The sequence below is a fragment of the Schistocerca nitens genome, chromosome 3, assembly GCF_023898315.1.
Source record: "Schistocerca nitens isolate TAMUIC-IGC-003100 chromosome 3, iqSchNite1.1, whole genome shotgun sequence".
Taxonomy (NCBI): domain Eukaryota; kingdom Metazoa; phylum Arthropoda; class Insecta; order Orthoptera; family Acrididae; genus Schistocerca; species Schistocerca nitens.
The window spans coordinates 351,264,093-351,285,107 of NC_064616.1; the positions used below are offsets into that span (position 1 = coordinate 351,264,093).

Consider the following 21,015-nt stretch of genomic DNA (forward strand, 5'->3'; position numbering starts at 1 on the left):
CTTCCCATTGAGCCAGTTGTTAGGATTTTATCCCATTCCATCCACATATGGAGTGTGTGAAGAATGATTGCTCAAATGTCTCTGTGAGCACTGTAATTAGTCTAATTTGTCTTCGTGATCCCTGTGGGAATGGTATGTATGGTTTTGTAGCATGGGGTGTCCATTAAGTCCTGCTAAAATTTCAAAATTCAAAAAATCAGATCTTGGAAACTATTACATAGAGAGAATCATGGTTTGTTGTAAAGCACTTAGCAGCTCTTGTCCATTGTCCTTTGTTGTTGAATTGACCTGTGGTCGGCACCATCAGCAAAAACAAGCACAATCAGGTGGTTCAAAAACTTTAGAAAGCGAGGCAGTGAATCAGAGTCTTGCACAGTTTAGTGACAGTGTAGGGAGCAGATTTACATCAACATACACCCTCCATAAGTCACTGTATGGTGAGTGGAGAAGGATACCCCACGCCACAATTAGTCATTTCTTTTCCTGTTCCACTCGCAAATAGGGTGAGGAACAAATGGCTGTCTATATGCCTCTGTATGAGTCCTAATTTTTCTTATCTATGTGGTCCTTGTGCAAAATGCACATCAGTGGCAGTAGACTTGTTTTGCAGTCAGCTTCAAATGCTAGTTCTCTAAATTTTGTTAATACTGTTTTTTGGAAAGAATGTCACTTTCACTCCAGGGATTCCCATCTGAGTTCCCAAAGCATCTATGTAATACTTGCGTCCTGTTCAAACAACTTAGCAACTGATCTCGGAATTTATTTTATGTCTTCCTTTAATCTGACCTGGTGCAGTTCCCCAACACTCAAGAATTTCATATAAACAGATGTCGACCATTCGCCTTCCCTACGACAAGCTTTATGTGCTCGTTCCATTTCATATCACTCTGCAGCATTACACCATGATATTTAAACAATATAACTGTATCGAGTAGATCACTAATGCTGTATTCGAAAATTGCAGTTTTTTTCCTACTCATCTGCATTAACTTACTTTTCTTTTTTTAATTTAGAGGTAGTTTCTATTTATCACACCAACTAGAAATTTTGTCTAAGTCATCTTGTATGCTCCTTCAGTCACTTAGTGACGACAGCTTCCCGTACACCACAGCATCATCAGCAAACAGCCGCAGATTGCTGCCCACCTTGTCCACCAGATAATTTATGTATACAGAAAATAATAGTGGTCCTATCCCACTTCCCTGGGACCCTTGTCTCTGATGAACACTTTCTGTCGATGGCAACATGCTGGAATCTATTATTTAGGTAGTTTTCAAGCAACTCACATATCTGGGAACACATTCCATATGCTCGTAACTTTGTTAACAGCCTGCAGTGGGACACTGTGTCAAATGCTTTTCTGAAACCTAGAAACATGGTATGGTAAGTTGAGTTTCGCACAAGCGATGCTTATTCGTGGACATAAGCTTTTTGGTCTCAATGACATTTATGATATCTGAACTCAGAATACATTCAAGAATTCTGCAGCAAACTCCAGTTAAGGATATTGATCTGTAATTTTGTGGGTCTGTTCATTTACCCTTCTTAAACACAGGAATCACCTGTGATTTTTTACAATCACTTTGAACTTTGTGCTTGGTGAGAGATAAATGCACGCTAATTAAGGGCCAATGCAGCTCAGTACTCTTTCTAAAATGGAATTTGGATTCTATCCGGACCTAGCAGCTTATCTGATTTCAGCTATTTTAGTTGTTACTCTATGCCGGGGATGCCTATTACTCTGTCACCCATACAGGAGTCTGTGTAATGGTCAAATGACAATATGTTTGTACGATCCTCCTGTGTGAACGATTTCTTAATCACAGTTTTCTTTTTGTTGTCTTCTGCTGCCACACCAGACTGGTCAACAAGTGACTGGATAAAAGCCTGAGACCCAGTTAGCGATTTTATACAGGACCAGAATTTTCTTAGGTTATTGGCCAGATCTTGTGCTACGGTAGTACAGTGGTAGTTTTTATACGTTTCATGCATATATCTTTTCGCAGACACACGAATCTTACTAATCTTTGCTGGTCATCATTTGTGCATTCTTGTTTTAACCGAGAGTGCAACAGCCTTTGCTTCCTCAGAATTCTCCAAACTTCATTGTTAAACCATGGTGGGTCTGCTCTGTCCTTAATCCATTTGCTAGGCACAAACTTCTCCAGAGCACGATTTACAATCTGTTCAAACTTTGCCCAGAATTGCTCTACATCCCACATACTGTAACTAAATGATGCCCACTCATTGCCTAAGGGAGATGCTAACAACTGCATATTTGCTCTTTCTAACAGAATTTTTCTCCTAGCCCCCTTGACTAATTTATTAATTTTAGTAAACATAGTCAATATGATGACATCATGATCATTAATGTCAGGCCTGTTTGTAGCTACAGGGTCTATACAATATTTCCACTGCGTGTGGACTGTTGAGCTAGTTGCCCAAGACAGAATCTATAGATGTCTAGTCTACAGTCGGTAGGTTAAAGTCACCTCCAGCTAGTGCTGCATGATCTGGGTATTTACACACTATCGACCATACACTTTTTTGAATGACCCTAAAACTGTCACAGCAGAATTGAGTGGCCGGAAAAAACATCCAACAATTAACTTGATTTCATGTAGACCTGTTATACAGAACCAGATAACGTCACTGTCACACTCAATTTCAACTTCAACAAAGAAAATATTTTTGGCAATTGCAGTGAACATCCTACTCCTATGGCATCTAATTTGTCTTTCTGATACACATTCGATGACTCGCTAAATATCTCAGAGCTTTTGACATCAGGTTTCAGCAGCTCTCGGTTTCAAGGATAATCTGAGCATGAGAACTTCCCTAGGGGGCAGTAAATTTGGGAACTTTGTTACAAACACTTCGACAATTCACTGACAAAATTTTGACAGTCAAAGTGTCTTTCCTCTGAACGTGGTCTGATTTTGCTAACTGCATATCGACTGGTGAGTATTCATCAGAGTACCTCAAACTACGGCCTAGCTTAAGAAACCACCATTGCACCTATTTCCTTTGTGTTGTGCACTCCTGATCTATCAAGGGGAATCCTACAATTCCCCATCTGATAACACAGATTCCATGTCTTGCGGCATTCAGTGGAGAGGTGTTGGGATCTGTTTTATAGATCAAGGGTCCATTGCACAAAGCAGGTAGCCACACAGGTAGTATGGGCTGTGCAGAGTGGACTGAGTGGTTTTGGAGGTTAGGGGTCTTTGGAAAATTGTTCAGTCACAAAAGATGGAAACCAAACACAGGACATGGGTTGACCTCAGAAACATCAGTATCATAGTTGAAAATTGTTTCTGTTGTGTTAGGATAGAAACAGAACTACAACTGCTCACAAAAAGCATTGAAGTAGGAATCGTTACAGATACTGAAAGTTGGTCAGGCTGCAAATAAGTTCAGCCAAAGTTTTTGCCAAGGAACTAATGGTTTTCAGAAAGGATAAATTAAATTCAGGTGGTGAGGTGGTGGTGGTGAGTTCATTGCTGTTCTTGTAGCAAAACTGAAGTAGCTGGTTGCTGTGGGTTAGTATGGCTAGTGGTAATACTCATCAATGCGAATAAATTGGTTTCGTTTACTGACTGTCACACTCAGAAGATATAATTCAAGGAAAATTTGGGTCTTAATTCAAAACGTAACCAACTCATACAGTTATAGTTGGTGGTGACTTCAATCTACAGTTGATTTGTTGGCAAACATCTAACGCCAGAAACTGTATTCAGTGCAATGCTTTCTTCAAAAATCAGTTTGAGTAATTAGTTCAGGACCCTACACAAAGTGTAAGCATCGCATAATGACAGAAGCCATGAGAGTAATGAAGTTTCACCACCACTGGTCCCACGTCAGGTGGAGGTGTGTGAGATCACACAAGTGAACGACCAAGGACAATGAGATATTGCAGGAGATGCCCCAGTAGGGGGATATCACATATGCAATGTTTTTACAAACAGTAACAAGCTCAAGACAACAGTGACCAGTACTGTGATGAACTGAAGTTGTCTAAAAAGGCAGACAATCGGTGTCTCCTCACTGAGATAGCTGTGGAAGGAATTAAGATGAGCATGACTGGACTCTGGATCAGAAGTGACAGCACTTTCAATGTCTTTCCATGCAAAACTAGTGGAAAATGGTAGTAAATTAGCTAGCTATCTGTACAAGGAATATCATTAATTCCCACTTTTGGGGAAAAAAGGAAAAAGGTAGAAAACCAAGTCTTAGTGTCGCTAAGCAACAGAAGAAGTGGCTTCTGGGTGAATTCAATTGTCATCGGATGGTTGTCGTCAGTTTGTATAATCTGTAATGACATACTCTCAAGTAGAATGTTGATCATGGACTGGACCACTAGAACTGTGGTCAATTTGTTTAAAAATCCAATCACATGGTGTGCAGAGAACACTAAGGGCACGATTAACTTAGTAACACGTAAGGAAGACAATGAAATTTTCACAGATGGGCCACGGGAGCTAAAAGGTGATTTAGCAGAGGGAAAATGCATTTCAGATGAAGTCAGTCTGCCATTGGCAAGTTGTGATGGTAATTCCATGCACATAACTGACGAAAGAGAATCTGATGAACATGACAGGTTGTGGGTTAGTGATCCTCACACATGTACTTTTAGGATTTAGAGGGCAAGAGGCTGTTAAGGAGTATGCTCCCATGACATCCCACATTGCCCATGTGAGTGCAGAAGACACACTTCAAAGGGAACATATTAATATGTAGGGAGAGATCACAGTTAAATGCTGTGAAAATAAATGCACCTAGATGATGACAAAGGTTGAAGGTGAAGGTCCCACAGCAACTGATGATCTCATGTGGAGTGGAGTACACCAACACACAATGGAAATAGACGTAATCTGCTGAATTAGGGACCCCTATCACTGACACCTATTTTCACTAGGTTTTAGAAAAATACACTATTACAAGAGAAGTATACTGACACCTCTAGATAAATGAGGAATTTGCCACTAGACATCACAAAAGGTGGACCCCACCAGTATTAAAGTATGTGGGGATTACTGTATTGTCTGTAGAGAAGCAGTAACAGCAGAACATGTTGTTTGTGAGAACTCGGTGATTTCAAATATTGGACTAATCATTGGACATCACCTGAGTAACAAATCCATCAGGGACACTTATCACAAGCCTCACCATTAGGTTATCTGAGCACGCATCACGTTCAGACCCAAACTAACACCCGTTGTCAACCATATGTCTACAACATGCACTCGTACAGCCATTATGTATATTCCTGTTCAGAGGAGACATTTTAATTGAAAGTCACCCAACATTGACAGATAAATACAACATTACAGTGCTTGTGTTATTCAGAAGTATTATGCAATGTTCCTTCAGATGTACATGCATGTCCGAAGGAACAGGCACTGCAGTGACTACAGCTGTTATGAAATACATGAAATGTATTCACAATTCCGAATATGGACAACCATCAGTTGTATAACTGAATGACGACAATGAAAATTTGCGGTGGACCAGTACTCAAACCTGGACTTCCTGCTTATTGCGAGCAATCACCTAACCATTAGGCTATCCGATCATGCATCACAGCCAGAGCCCAACTAATGTATATCGTCAACCACGTGTCTACAACCTGCAGTCGTACACTCGTTATGTACATTCCCACACAGGAAAGACATGCATGCATGTCCAAAGGCGCAGGCACTGTGACGACTACAGCTGTTACGAAATGCATTCGCAGTTGTGAATATGGAAAGTAATCAGCTGTATACTGGGATGACTGCAATAAAAATTTGTAGTGAACCAGAATTTGAACCTGAATTTCCTGATTATTGCAAGCATCGCCTTACCATTACGCTATCTGATTATGCATCACAACCAGACCCAAACTAACGTATGTCGTCAACCACGTGTCTACAACCTGCAGTCGTACACTCGTTACGTAAATTCCCATACAGGAAAGACATGCATGCATGCATGTCCAAAGGCACTGTGACGACTACAGCTGTTATGAAATACATTCGCAGTTGTGAATACGGACAGTCATCAGCTGTATAATGGAATGACGACAATAAAAATTTGCGGTAGACCAGTACTCAAACCTGGACTTCCCGCTTATTGCGAGCGGTCACCTTACCATTAGGCTATCCGATTATGCATCACAGCCAGAGCCAAACTAACGTATGTCATCAACCACATGTCTGAAACGTGCACTCGTATATCCATTATGTATATTCCTATACAGGAAAGACATGCATGCAAGTCCAAATGTACAGGTACTGCAGCGACTACAGCCATTATCAGATACAAGAAATGTATTTGCAGTGGTAAAATGGAATGACAACAATGAAAATTTGTGATAGACTGGTACTCCAACCCATATTTCCCGCTTATTATGAGCATTTGTCTTACCATCAGACTATCTGGGCACCCATCATGGCCACACCAAAACTGACATATATAATCAATCATGTGTCTACAACCTACACTCGTACATCCATTATGTATAGTCCCGTACAGAGGAGACATTTTGCGGCTTTCAGTTAAAGTGTCTCCTCTGTACAGGACAATACATAATGGATGTATGAGTGCAGATTGTAGAGACATGGTTGATGACATATGTTAGCTTGTGTCTGGCATGATGCATGCTCAGATAGCCTAATGATAAGGCAAACGGTCACAATAAGTGGAAATCTGGGTTTGAGTACCAGTCTGCCACAAATTTTCATAGTTGTCATTCCATTATACAGCTGACAGTTATCCATACCCGCAACTGCGAATACATTTCATGCGTTCATAATGGGCGAGATCACCGCAGCACCTGTTCTTTCCAAGATGCATGTCCAAACGAAGATTGCATCATACTTCTAAAGAAAACAGGCTCTTCAACATTGCCAATAATGAAAGGTCGCCAGGTGCAAACAGATAAGCAGGTAGGAGTAAATTACCCTGACTGAGTTTCCTTCTAGGAGGGCTGTTCAATAATGAATGATCATAATTTTTTTTTACAGTCATAATTTCTCGCGCTTAAATTTAATCTTATGATATTCTGTTAGCTTAATGTGCAACAAACACGCTGCAGTAGTTTCATTGTTGGGACTCCTGATTTCCGCCTGTGGGAGGCAGACAAGGTCTGACATGTTCAGTATCGCCTACCTCTGCAACGGAGGTAACAAGTGAGGAACAATTTGTAGCTTTGAAAGTCTGCTTTTGTCTCAGCAAATCTACAGCTCAGGCAAATACAATGTTACTAGAGGCGTATGGAGAGTCTGTTCTTCCCTACAGCTCAGCTAGAAGATGGTTTACAATGTTTAAAGGGGAGAGACAACCAATTTCAAAGGAAGGGGGACCCGGTCCTCCAGTTACTGCTCTTATAGAAGAAAACATCAACACTGCTGCTGTCATTGTGAGAGAGGATCAACGAATTACCTTAAGATAACTTTCTGAAATACTGAACATTTCATTGGGTGCCACCCACATGTTGGTGACAGGAAAATTACACATGATGTGTGTTTGTGCACAATGGGTTACTAGATTGTTGATTCCCAAACAAAAGGACATTCACGTGCAGGCCTGCATGCAGTTAAAGTTGATGTAATCACTGCTGATGAAACTTGGCTACATCATTTTGCTCCTGAGAGCAAACAGCAAAGCTCAGTGTGGAAATCTCCTTCATCACCAACCCCCAAAAATGCAAAAGTGGTTGCTTCTTCTAGGAAAGTTACGGTCGTCTCATTCTTTGATATTCATGGAATGATTTATCAGCATGTTGTACCTGCACACACAACAGTAACTGGACAATACTACACGGATGTCCTGAAAACACTGCAAGTCCATATCAGGAGCAAAAGACCACATTTCTCTGAAGCAGGTTGGATGCTGCTCCACGATAACGCGTGGCTGCATATTGCCAATGTTGTTGCTGAATATCTTGCAAAAATCAACGTGAAGTGCATCCCTCACCCTCCCTATAGTCTGGATTTAGCCCTACATGACTTTTTTCTATTCCCTAACATGAAGAAACACCTTCATGCGAAGCATTATCAATCATCAGAAGCAGTGGTGAAGGCTGTAGATGCAATTTTGAAGGACCTCTCAAAAAATGGTTTCCAGCACGTATTTGAAGACTGGCAGAAATGCTGGGACAAGTGCATCGCATTCTTGGATGACTAAGTTGAGAAGGACCATCAGAATTATGAGGATGAGTGAAAGTATGTTGCCAAAAAAATGAGTATCATTTGTTATTGAACAGCCCTTGTACAATAATATATAAAATGTAGATTATTTTATTGCGAACGCAATGGTATACTGTTTCCTTATCAAAAGTGAGCCTGTGTTAGGGTTGCCATGGGTTTCAGTTTCAGTAAATGAGTATGGGATCATTGCACGGCAGAGAAGAAATGAATCCAGAAACCTCTGCGATAAAGAAGGATACAGAATAACAGCTGCATGTGAGACAGTCGCCAAAGTAAAAGGGACTAGGCATGTTCATTTCTCCGTGTATCCAGAGTGCAAGATAATGAGTCACGAAACCCTCACAGTTTTCTTGCATCTAGCATGTATAAACACACTGCAAAATGATTGTATTGTGTATATGGAGTGTAGAAGCATGCTCAAAACACAAATCTACACTCAGTGTTTCACATTTTGAAGAATGTAATAATTTTCACTAATAGTTATTTAGAATCTGAGGCATCAGAAGTCAAAATATTGAAATCAAATTCTGAGGAATTGTCATTATTACTATCCCTGTCTGTAACCCGTAAAATTTCTTGAACTTGTGAGTGTGTTTGGTCCCTTAGGATTGGCTTTAAACAGCCATATATGTACTACCATCCACAAGATTCAGGCTGCAGTTTTACACAATAAGGGTTGGTAGCATTAAGCCACACAGAATTTACATACATTGTGCATAAAATTTTTGTTTTAATGATTTCAAGCAATGTGGAAACACATTTGAATTCAAGCTTTTAATTTTTTTCATATACTGTACATTATCTTTTTTGGCTGAATCATTCATTTGGATACACAAAACCTTATGTCATTAACACTGTTGTACTGCTTTATGCCACACAAAAGAGCAGTAAACTCCTGAAGCAACTAAGCTTTTTTCCGTCAACGACAACGTCAGTGCCATCTGTAAACGACAGAAGTTTTTTTGTAGATTTTGATTTGAAACAGTCTGACTTTTTGCGTATTGCAGAAAGCCGCAGGGAAATCACAGCCCGTAAATGCGTGGAATGTTGGTACACTAAGACATAATGAGGATTCTAACTTTGATGCTAATTCTGTGCAGTTGATACAGTTAATTTCTTTATTGTTTTTTGTCTGAGAAACTTTATGCATATTGGCCAGCAAAATTAATAAAACATCAATATCAGAGGAATTTACTAAAATTTTTTAAGTTGGTGGCACATTGCTAACATGAAACATAATCTGTGTATTGACTTCTTCATGTTGGCATTCATAATTTCTTCAGTGTTTACAAAATGATTTTCATTACAGAATGAGATTTTCACTCTGCAACGGAGTGTGCACTGATATGAAACTTCCTGGAAGATTATAACTGTGTGCTGGACCGAGACTCGAACTCGAGACCTGTGCCTTTTGCGGACAAGTGCTCTACCAACTGAGCTACCCAAGCATGACTCATGACCCGTCCTCATGCCAGTACCTCCTCTCCTACCTTCCAAACTTCACAGAAGCTCTCCTGTGGACCTTGCAAGACTAGCACTTCCGAGAGAAAGGATATTGCAGAGAAATGGCTTAGCCGTAGCCTGGGGGATGTTTCAAGAATGAGATTTTCACTCTGCAGTGGAGTGTGCGCTGATATGAAACTTCTTGGTAGATTAAAACTGTGTGCTGGACCAAGACTCGAACTCGGAATCTTTGCCTTTTGCGGACAAGTGCTTCTGTGAAGTTTGCAAGGTAGGAGACGAGGTACTGGTGGGATTAAAACTGTGAGGACAGGTTGTGAATCGTGCTTGGGTAGCTGAGTTGGTGTAGCACTTGCCACACAAGGTAAAGGTCCTGAGCTTGATTTTCATTCATTTGATAAGAATAGCACTGACTTCGAGAGGTTATAAAGACTTCCTTACTTTGCATTATTGATGCCAAAAGGTCATCCTCTCAGTAACTGGCTAAGAACTGGAATGATAATTCTTAAGATTTCCCGAAAAGCTGGTAGGTCTAAGTTGTTGAAGTCCTGTAATTGTAAAAGAAATATTAAACACTTGTCAATTTTAAGATTCAGTATCTTTGAAGGTGTTAAATAGCAATGAAATGTAATATGTATCTCTGCAGCTTACTTGAACAAAGTTTTATGAGAATAAATTCAGCTACTTTACCACAGCTTTGTGGCAAGGAGTATCCGGTCTGGTATAAGAAGTAAAATCCATCTACTGTTTCAATGTTGATTTGTGTGTTCTGAACTACATGGACTTGACAATTGAATGTCTTGGCTAATGTGGACTTCTCTGTCTGCAACATTTCACTGGTAAACGAGAAAAGAGCAGGTAGCCTCGGTGCTAGTGGAAATGTCAAAGAGTGTTCTACACTGATTTTGTTGTCAAGGCTAATTGTGAACTATGACCAATGATGTCTCATTCCTTTTCCCATACTGCTCATTTATCTATATTCACCTGAACTCTGGAGGTGCACTGTGATGTGAAATTAAGAATTCTGTTTCCCGATATCAGTTTCTCAAACATTCCAATAACAGAATTGCACTAAGAAATAAAACTTAATTTTTGTTGACTCCCAACTGACAACAGTAAGCAGGAAATCAGTAACATCGGATGCTGCTGCTTTACCTGTAGAACTGTTAAATAAAATATTTCTATCATTGCTATCATCATATGGGTTGATAGTGTTTTTTATTTATTCTGCTATTATGTAAAGAATATGATTTAGTATCTTTTTGTGACAAATCAAGATCCTTCTTGATAACAGTCAATATTTTTGTTCTCATACTACAGCTGAGAATCCATCTTTGATGCGCAGATATGGAGTCCATGGTAATTTTATTAGCTGAGTGCAGATTTGCATTTTGAGCATACTTCTACACACCATATACATAATACACAATCATTTCATAGTGTGTTTATACGTGCCACTCACTTGGCAGCACTGCAGTAACGGTTGCAAGAAAGCTGTGGGAGTTTCGTGAGTCATTATCTTGGACTCTGGTTACACAGAGAAATAAGAATGCTCAGTCTCTTTTACTCGGTGGCTGTCTCACACACAGCCGTTGTTCTCTGTCTTTCCCTATCGAGTAGGTTTGTTCATTCAGTGTTTCTCCAGTGCACCACCCTCTCATACTCAGTTACTGAAACTTAAAACCATGACAACCCTAAGATGGGCCCACTTTTGCTAGGACACCTTTATACTATAACATTTGCAATCAAATCATCTACATTTTATGTATGATTGTATAACTCCATGGGAATAATTTACTCCTCCACACTTACCTATCTGCACCTGGCAATCTTTCACTGTTCATTATTACCTGGAAAAAGGTAGGCAACCTTATTTTGGCATTTTATTTACCTCTTTTACTCTTGACTGATGGTAATTTTTTACCAAAAAATATAATTAAACAATATTTAATTAAAAATAGCTGTGCATGGATATTGGGCGGTAACCCTAGTATGTTATGTTTATTTATGCATTATAATGTATCACATATACATTTGATTAGGAAACTTGATGAGGGAACGTCAGTTTAAGTCGGGATGTTAGACTATTTCTGTAGTCAATGCTAAGCTATGCTTGTGATGGTGTAAAGAGCAGGATGACTGGATATGAGTGATTTGGAGTGATGAATCACACTACACCACATATCAATCTGACAGAAGGGTTTGGGTATGTCAAATACCTGGAGAACATTACCTGTCAACATGTGTAAAGCAAAAAGTGAAGTACAGAAGAGGTTGCATTAAGGTATGGGAGTATTTTTGTGCTTAGTGTGGAAGGATATGAAAACTTTTTACAGCACCAAGTACTGTGTGAAGTACAGAAACAGTTTGAGGACAATCATTTTTATCAGCATGACAATGCCTCCTGTCATATAGCAGAATTTGTGAGGCAATGGTTTGTTGTCAAAAACATTTCTTACATGAATTGGCCAGCACAGAGTCCTGACCTGAACCCAGTGGAACAGCTTTTGGATGAATTAGAATACTGACTTCACTCCAGACCCCATGTCAAACACCACTCTGGTTTCAGTTCTTGTGGAAGAATGGACTGCTATTCCTCCACAGACATTCAGATATCTGATTGAAAGTGTCTCCAGCAGAGTTCAAGCTGTCATAATGGTGAAGGATGGACACTCCCCATATTACTGTCCACTAATAGATGTCCAGATACTTTTGATCAGATAGTGTACCCCATCAGTCTGATATGTTTTGAGACTGGATTAATAAAAAAGAGGAAAGTGAAGTTGGTGGTTGTAATGTTTCAGGTTTTCTGCATAGTCCTGTCCAGTTGAGTACACTCTGTAGAATGATCATACAACCACGTGAAACTGCCAGGAAAGTCTTTCTTTATGATGATGTGCATCACATTGACTTGAATGTTGGTAATGTTGTGGAAACAGTGACCCTTCAGGTGAATTTCTGCACTTTTGTCATTTGTGGTAAGTTCATATTAATAACGCCAAGTTGCTTCCTGTGTGATAATTTTTTTGATAACACAATTGTCTGAGTTTAGTCAAGTTGTGGCAAATGGTTCAGTGTTGTTGGTGTGTCTCTGATGCATTCAATCAATTCATAACTTTTCTTTATTGAGTAGTTGGTTATAAATCTATAGGATTTACTGAAAATTCATTAAGTTTTTTAGTGACTTTGTACCTGGGACTATTTATTGAGTTAACAATTGGGCATATTTGGTGTCCACGTTTATGACTTTTGGGCTGTGATCTGAGCTTTCGGGCTGTAACTTGTTAAAGAACTGCAACTTCCTTCTAACATCCACAAAAGCCAAATGCTGGATAATAATAAACCCCACAGCTCCAAGGCTCAGTTCACAGCCCAAATGTCATAAACATGGACAACATACCCAGATCAGGTAAGTTTACATCCCTTGACACGGTTAATCTGTACACCAATGTACTTATGACACAATCCGAATAATAAAAGACAATTTATTGCATCATAAGGAGCTAAGTAGTGCAGAAATCTACAAACTAATGAATTCACTTGAGTTAGTGCTGTCTCACAAATACTTTACTTTTGATAGCATTATCTGTATTCAGAATGACAGTTTAGCAATTGGCAGCAGCTTAATTGGCCAACTTGCTGACATTTATATTAATGATCTAAAAACCAGATTTTTTAAAACCAAATAGGAAAAGACAAAGTCATTTATTACAAACATTATGCTGATGACACCTTGATGCTACACAATGGAACAATCACTGAAACAGAGAGCATAGCTGATAAACTTAATAGTGTACATCCCAAAATACAGTTTACAGTTGAACACCAAACACAACATTGAATTATTTTTCTTGACTTAAACAGTAGCTATCACACTTACATCTATATGATTACTCCACAATTCACTGTTAAGTGCCTGGCAGAGGGTTCTTTGAACCACCTTCAAGGTATTTCTCTACTGTTTGACTCTCAAACAGTGTGCGGGAAAAAGAACACCTAAATCTTTCCATGCAAGCTCTTGATTTCTCTTATTTTATTTTGATGATTACTTCTCTCTATGTATGCGGGCACCAACAAAGCATTTTCCCACTCTGAGGAGAAAGTTTGTGATTGAAATTTCATGAGAAGATCCTGCCACAATGAAAAACGCCTTTGTATTGTAGCAAAATGGGAGAGAGTGCCTGAATTTCTGAGTTTAAACACTTCCATTGGCCACCAAACTTCCCAGACATGAACATTATTGAGCATATCTGGGATTCCTTGCAACGTGCTGTTCAGAAGAGATCTCCACCCCCTTGACCTCTTACAGATTTATGGACAGCCCTGCTGGATTCATGCTGTCAATTCCCCCCAGCCCTACTTCAGACATTAGTCGAGTCCATGCCCTGTTGTGCTGCGGCACTTCTGGGTGTTCGTGGGTGCCCTACATAATATTAGGCAGGTGTACCAGTTTCTTTGGCTCTTCAGTGTATAAAGTAACTTGTGACAACTGCTCCTGCTACTACATAGGGCAGACGGGAAGAAAATTTGAAATCTGATACAAAAAGTACAAATAGTTTTGCTGCCCACCTACCACAAGACAGTCATTCCACTAAAATTTTTATTCGGTGTTTTAGCTGTGTAGAGTGTTCCAGTGGCTGTTGAATTTTCGGTTTTAGCTAATAATTTTGTGAAGTTTTGTTGGTATTTGTATTAGCTGTGGTGTAGTAATATTAATGCAAGTAGTTGCTTTCTTAGTAGACAGAGAATTGCGAGACTGCTATTGTTAGTTCTATAAATAGTTCTACTGGTTTAACTGAACTTCGGTAATGTAGACATATAGTTTTTTTCAGTAACTGTAAAATTTTACCATGAGTGAGAAGTGTGGGCTCTGTCGCAGGTTTGTGAGTAGTGGGTTACGGTGTGGGATTTGTTCAAAGTATTTTCATGGGGGGGGGGGGGGATGTAGTGGCGAAGCCCGTGGGCATTCTAGTGAGATCTTCTCCTGGGAATGCAGAATCTGTAGAAGAAATAAGTTGACGGAGGAGCAGGTACGTAAGATCCGTGCCCTTCAGGTGCAGTTACAATACACAAAGGAGGAACTAGACAGGTTGAGGAGGGTGAAGGGTGGTGGGGAATGGGAACTGACAGTTGGCAAGAAGGCAGCTAGGGAGAGGAGGTATTCAGACAGTTATACTTTGTGTATATATGCTATAGATTTGACCAACTGTCAGAGTTGAGTGGAGAGGAGCCTCGTGTAGCTGTAGATGAAGGGAACATGCAGCAGTCCTCAGCAGTTAGGAGGCCTAGGTCAGTTGCAAAGTCTAACAGAAAGAAGAAGGTTCTGCTGCTGCGTAGTTTGCATGGTAGAGGTGTGGGCCAGCAGTTGCAGGAAGTGTTGGGGAATGACTACTAGGTCACCAGCATTGTGAAGCCTAGTGCAGGCTTGGCTCAATTGACTGACAGCATTGGGGAGTTATGTAGGAATTTTACGAAGGAGGTTCAGGTAGTAATAGTGGGTGGAGCAGGGAACAGTTTCGATAGGGATGGGGAATATGATGTAGGTGGTGACCTGGTAAAGATTGCTACTCAAACTGGTGGCACTAATGTGCATTTCATGCAACTGTTTCAGCATCATAATCAGCCTCATCTTAATGCGGCTGTTAGGCGCATTAAACATGGGGCTGGGGAGGGCGTTGACAGCAGAGGGCATGGGTCACATCTCAGTCGTGCCAGTTGGGTCTATAAGTAGATCAGGATTCACTAGGCATGGCCTGCACCTCAATAGGTATAGGAAGGGGAGGCTGGCAAAGCTTACAGGTGACAGTGTAGTGGGTGGTGGTGGTGGGATCACTCACGGAAAAATTCCTGTAGTAGTTGGTGTTAGAGTTGCACATTTTTTAGATTGGAGTCAGTTGATAGGTATACCTGCATGAAGGAAGTCCCCCTAAGGGCTCACGTTCTGAGGATGTAACAATTCCAAGTAGAGAGGGAATTAGCATATTTCATCAAAATCTAAGAAGTATTAGAGATAATGTTAGTGAACTGCTTATAGATGTTGACTCTGAAATTACTGGTATATTAGAGCACCACTTAAATAATTTGACAATTCAGAGGCTTCCTTTACCAGGATACAGATTAGCTGGCTATTTTTTCAAGGAGTTCCTTGCAGGGTGGGGGAGTGGCTATGTATGTAAAAAAACAGTATTTCATTTGAGTCCATAGATGTATCATGGCACTGCACTGAACAGATATTTGAATGTCGTGCAGGGGCAGCTGAATTTAGTGAAACTAAATTTCTAATTGTTGTTGTTTATAGGTCCCCTAGGGGAACAGTAGCACAGCCATAACCATGTTTTTATTCATTCTTGATTACTAGATGGGCATTCTGTTAGTAAAAGCGTGAATGGCCTTTCAGACAATGATGCACAAATTTTAACACTAAAAGGCATTAGTACTCAAACAAATGTCACATTTAATTACAAACTTTGTAGGAAAGTTAATCCAGAGCAATAGAGAGTTTTTTAAACCTTGTAAAGGAACAAGAGTGGCAGGATGTTTATAGTGCCGATAACATAGATGATAAATATAATGCTTTCCTTAAAACACATTTATCACGCTCTTTGAGAGCTGCTTTCCATTAGAATGTTCTAAAAGGGGTACTAGCAGTATTAGCCAGCCCAGGTGGCTGACTAGTGGGATAAGGACATCTTGTAGAACAAAGCGGGAATTATATAAAAATGTTAGAAGTAGTCACAATCAAGCTACAGTAGCCCATTACAAACAGTATTGTAAGGTGCTTAAAATGTTATTAGGAAGGCAAAGAGTATGTGGTATGCAAATAGAATAGCTGATTCACAGAAAAAAAATTAAAACCATATGGTCAGTTGTGAAGGAAGTGTCTGGTCAGCAGCACAAGGTCGGCAATATAAAGTCAGTTCGCAGTAAAAATATTTCTCTTACTGATAAATCAGACATATGTACAGTATTTAACAATCATTTCCTGAGCATTGCTGGTGAATTAAATAAAAATTTAGTTTCTACAGAGAATCATATAACTTTCTTGGCAAATGCCTTTCCGAGACTGATGTCTGAAATACTCCTCTGTGATACAGACAAAAGGGAGATTGCGCCAATAATTAAATCACTGAAGACTAATGACTCTCATGGTTACGATGGAGTGCCTAGCAAAATATTAAAGTACTGTGCTGCATATGTTAGCCCTGTATTTAGCCATATTTGTAAATTTCCCTTTAGGAATGGTCAGTTTCCTGAACGATTACAGTACTCAGTAGTAAAGGAGAAAGGGATAATGTAGATAATTTTAGACCTATTTCTATGCCATCAGTGCTTACAAAAGTTATTAAAAAGGCTGTATATGTAAGGATAATTGATCATTTTAAATCACATGATTTGCTATAAATTGTACAGTTCGGCTTTACAAGTCATTTATCAACGGAAAATGCTATATTCTCTTTTCTCTGTGAGGTACTGGATGGGTTAAACAAAAGGTTTCGAATGCTAGGCATATTTTTTGATTTAACTAAGGCATTTGATTGTGTTGATCACAAAATATTGCTCCAGAAGTTGGACCATTACAGAATATGGGGAGCAGCTCACAATTGGTTCACTTCTTACTTTAGCAACAGACAGTAAAAGGTCATTATTCACAATGTTGAGAATGGCTGTGATGTGATGTCTGAGTGGGGTATGGTCAAGTGGGGGGTGCCCCAGGGATCAGTGTTGGGGCCACTCCTGTTCCTTATTCGTCTAAATGATATGCCGTCTAGTATTACAGGTAACTCTACAATATTTCTGTTTGATGATGACACTAGCTTGGTAGTAAAGGATGTTGTGTGCAACACTGGATCAGTTTCAAATAGTGCAGTTCATGACCTAAGTTCATGGCTTGTAGAAAATAAAATAACACTAAATCACAGTAAGACGCTGTTTTTACAGTTTCTAACACACAATTCAACAAAACCTGACGTTTTAATTTCACAGAATGGGCATATAATAGTGAAACTGAACAGTTCAAATTTCTAGGTATTCAGATAGATAGCAAACAGTTGTGGAAAGCCCACATTCAGGATCTTGTTCAAAGACTTAATGTTGCCATTTTTATTATTTGAACGGTATCTGAAGTGAGTGATCGTTCGACACGAAAATTAGTCTACTTTGCTTATTTCCATTCACTTATGTCATATGGTATTATATTTTGGGGTAACTCTTCCCATTCTAAAAGGATATTTTTGGCTCAGAAACGGGTGGTTCAGGCAATAAGTGGTGTAAGTTCGCGAACCTCTTGTCGACCCCTGTTCACTAGTCTGGGTATTTTGACATTGGCCTCTCAATATATGTACTCTTTACTGTCATTTCTTGTTAACAATATCAGCTTATTCCCAAGAATAAGCAGCTTTCACTCAGTTAATACTTGGCAGAAATCAAATGTGCATTTGCGGGCTAAACTCTTGTGCAGAAAGGTGTGCAGTATACTGCTGGATCCATTTTCAATAAGCTACCACTCGAATTCAAAAATCTTAGCAGTAATCCACATGCTTTCAAATCGAAACTGAAGAGTTTCCTCATGGGTCACTCCTTCTATTCTGTCGAGGAGTTCCTTGAAAAATTAAGCTGATACTTGTGTTGTTGACTGCGTTTACTTAAACTTATGGACTGACTTTTTTGGGTTTCATAAACATTTATTTTTATCTGTTATTACTTGTATGTTGTAATTTCATGTACTGACACATTCCATAACCTTGGAGATTTGCTCCTCAATTTGGTCCTATGGACATTCACAACTCTCCGGTTCGTATTTTTGTTTAAGTGGGTAAATGTACAAGATCCCTAACATGTGTATTAATTCACGAATTTACTTCCGGGCTGAAAATCAGATATTCTTACGCTACACCCAAACAACAACTTGTAATAATGGTACACTCCTTTGTTAAATGATGGCTTGTAGTCACGCTTATTTGATTTTGTCACTATCTCAGTCTGTTCTCGGAGGCCTTGGTTCCTTTGCAGCAAACTTTTCCTGGTAATTTACTTTACTGTTCCCAGAATGAGATTTTTCACTCTGCAGTGGACTTCCTGTGAGATTAACACTGTGTGCCGCACCGAGACTCGAACTCGGGACCTTTGCCTTTCGTGGGCAAGTGCTCTACCGACTCAGCTACCCAAGCTCGACTCATGACCCATTCTCACAGCTTTACATTTCTGTTAGCATTTAAAATAGATTTAACACAGTTCATGTTTTCACTGCACACGAAAGCCGATTACCGCACAGCAAACAATCAACTCCAAACGCAAACTGCCGTTTGTGGAAATGATTAAACTCAAGCAGTGATGTCTACTAACATGCTCACCTGAGTAGAATACAAATGAGGTGCTGAGGTCCATAAGGCACACAGCCGTCAATCCCACATTTAAGTGAATACCAGAGAAACTAGTGATACAGCTTTTCGCGAATTTTCAAATATAGATTATGGGCCTGCAGCACAAAAAACCTGACTCACCATAAGATCAACATTCTAGCAATAGATGGTGATGAGCTTGAGGCCCTTATGATTCTCAGCGCCTCAAATGGACTACTGTATGATAAAATTCATAACGTAATGTACTATAACTCATTCAGAAACCCACAAAATAGGTTTACTGTCAGTACAACTTTAACCTATACTGACATCCAATCTAATTTTAGTATATAGGGAGTGAATTAGTATATCTGAGGAATGTGCTATCATCTAGGAGGATTTATGCCAAGTGAATGGGGCTAAAAATCTGCTGCAGTGTTCTACCGCCTGATGGCACTGACGTAAACTTCTACTTGAGTGCACATTGTTTATCAGATCCATTTGTATTTGGCCCATAAGGCAGTTACATCACGTGAGTTGCGCATGTTGAGAAGCTGCTTAAAACGTGCACAACTGAAGGTGCGCTCACTACACTGTTGCTAAGTTTCAAGGAGTCTATAGAAGCGGTAGCATGATAGATTATGTGCCGTGTCTGTCAGATTGCAGCACCTGTTATGTTTAACAGCATTCACAGAAAAATAACGAATAAATTCGCAAGGTGTCAAAAGTTGGGGTGTTCATGTGCTCCTGTGCTCTTACACGACAGCTGCCACTGTTCATAACCATACATCACCTCACACCATCTTAAGTGAACAAATTGACTCTGCAAACGGCCCATTTTTTCAGGATTTTTAGGGGAAAAAAAACACCTCCAAGCCCACTTCCTCAGAACACCACTGTCCATGGTGCCTCTACTTACCACTGCCTCCCTTTACACAGTCTCTCTCTCTCTCTCTCTCTCTCTCTCTCTCTCTCTCTCTCTCTATACAGTCCTCCAAAAAGCACACGTATTTTAACATAATTTCAGTACAAAAATTATAGAGGAAATATCATCCTGAACTTTAGTTTTATAGATTTTATAAGTAGCATATATTAATTTTCCAATAATGACTAAAAAGTATGTCATGTTACTTTTGTAATAATGAATGTAATTTAAATCAGTATATATATTTAGTGTCATCAACATGCAACTTTCGAAAATGCAAGTGTTGAGCAAAGAAAATCTCTGCTCTAATGCAATTTCTTTGGCCATCATCTTCAGCCACACTGTTTGCTTTGGTTACATATGTAAAGCACATGGGAGTTGTTGCTGGTGGCAAAATTTGTGTAGTGCCGAAGATGTAACATAAATTGTGTTTTCCAGAGTAATGAGTGCACTAGGATGAAAGACATGAATGCTAGCAAACGTAAGTAATGCCTTCAAGTTAATCTTATTATGTAAATAATTCCAGATATCTCACTGGAGTTAATACTTATTTGATTTGTTTTTTCCTATTTTGCCACAGCTACATGACCCTGCAAGGAGAATGGTATAATAAAAACTGAGCTATTACAAAAGATGACTGGTTGCAGTTTTTCTGAAAACCTTTATTCATCATGGTAACAGTGTTCCACACCCACAATGGATAAAAGTTTTAAAGAGGCATATGTTCCCAGGGAGGAGACATAGTGCTCCTGGCATTCTTCATACTGTGTTTTTTATTAGATAGTGAGACTTACCGCAAAGTCTCTTTAAAGTGAGGAGGAGGGTCTGTAAAATATGTCACTTGAGATGTTGCAGGGCTCTTTTGCAATGCTCAATAGCTGTTGGAAAGTCTTTTGTCCACTATGGCACCACCTGGTGGCAAATGGGGCAGTGTGGGTGATCACACTGAAGACATCTTCTGTAACCTTACTGACACAGTCTGACAGAGAGGGGGCGAAGGTGACAGCAGAGGTATACAACTACCAGTTAGTTCTTCGTAGCATCAAATGTGGTAATTGACCAATTGGGGTGGTGACAAGGAAGTGAAAGGATCAACGAA

The 21,015-nt window shown here is 39.6% G+C and overlaps 1 protein-coding gene across 3 annotated transcripts in view; it reads right to left on the bottom strand.

Moving 5' to 3' along the window:
* The window catches only part of LOC126248306 (uncharacterized), a 212,567-nt gene that overhangs the window by 46,761 nt on the left and 144,791 nt on the right, over positions 1–21,015 (bottom strand). The window lies entirely within an intron of this gene.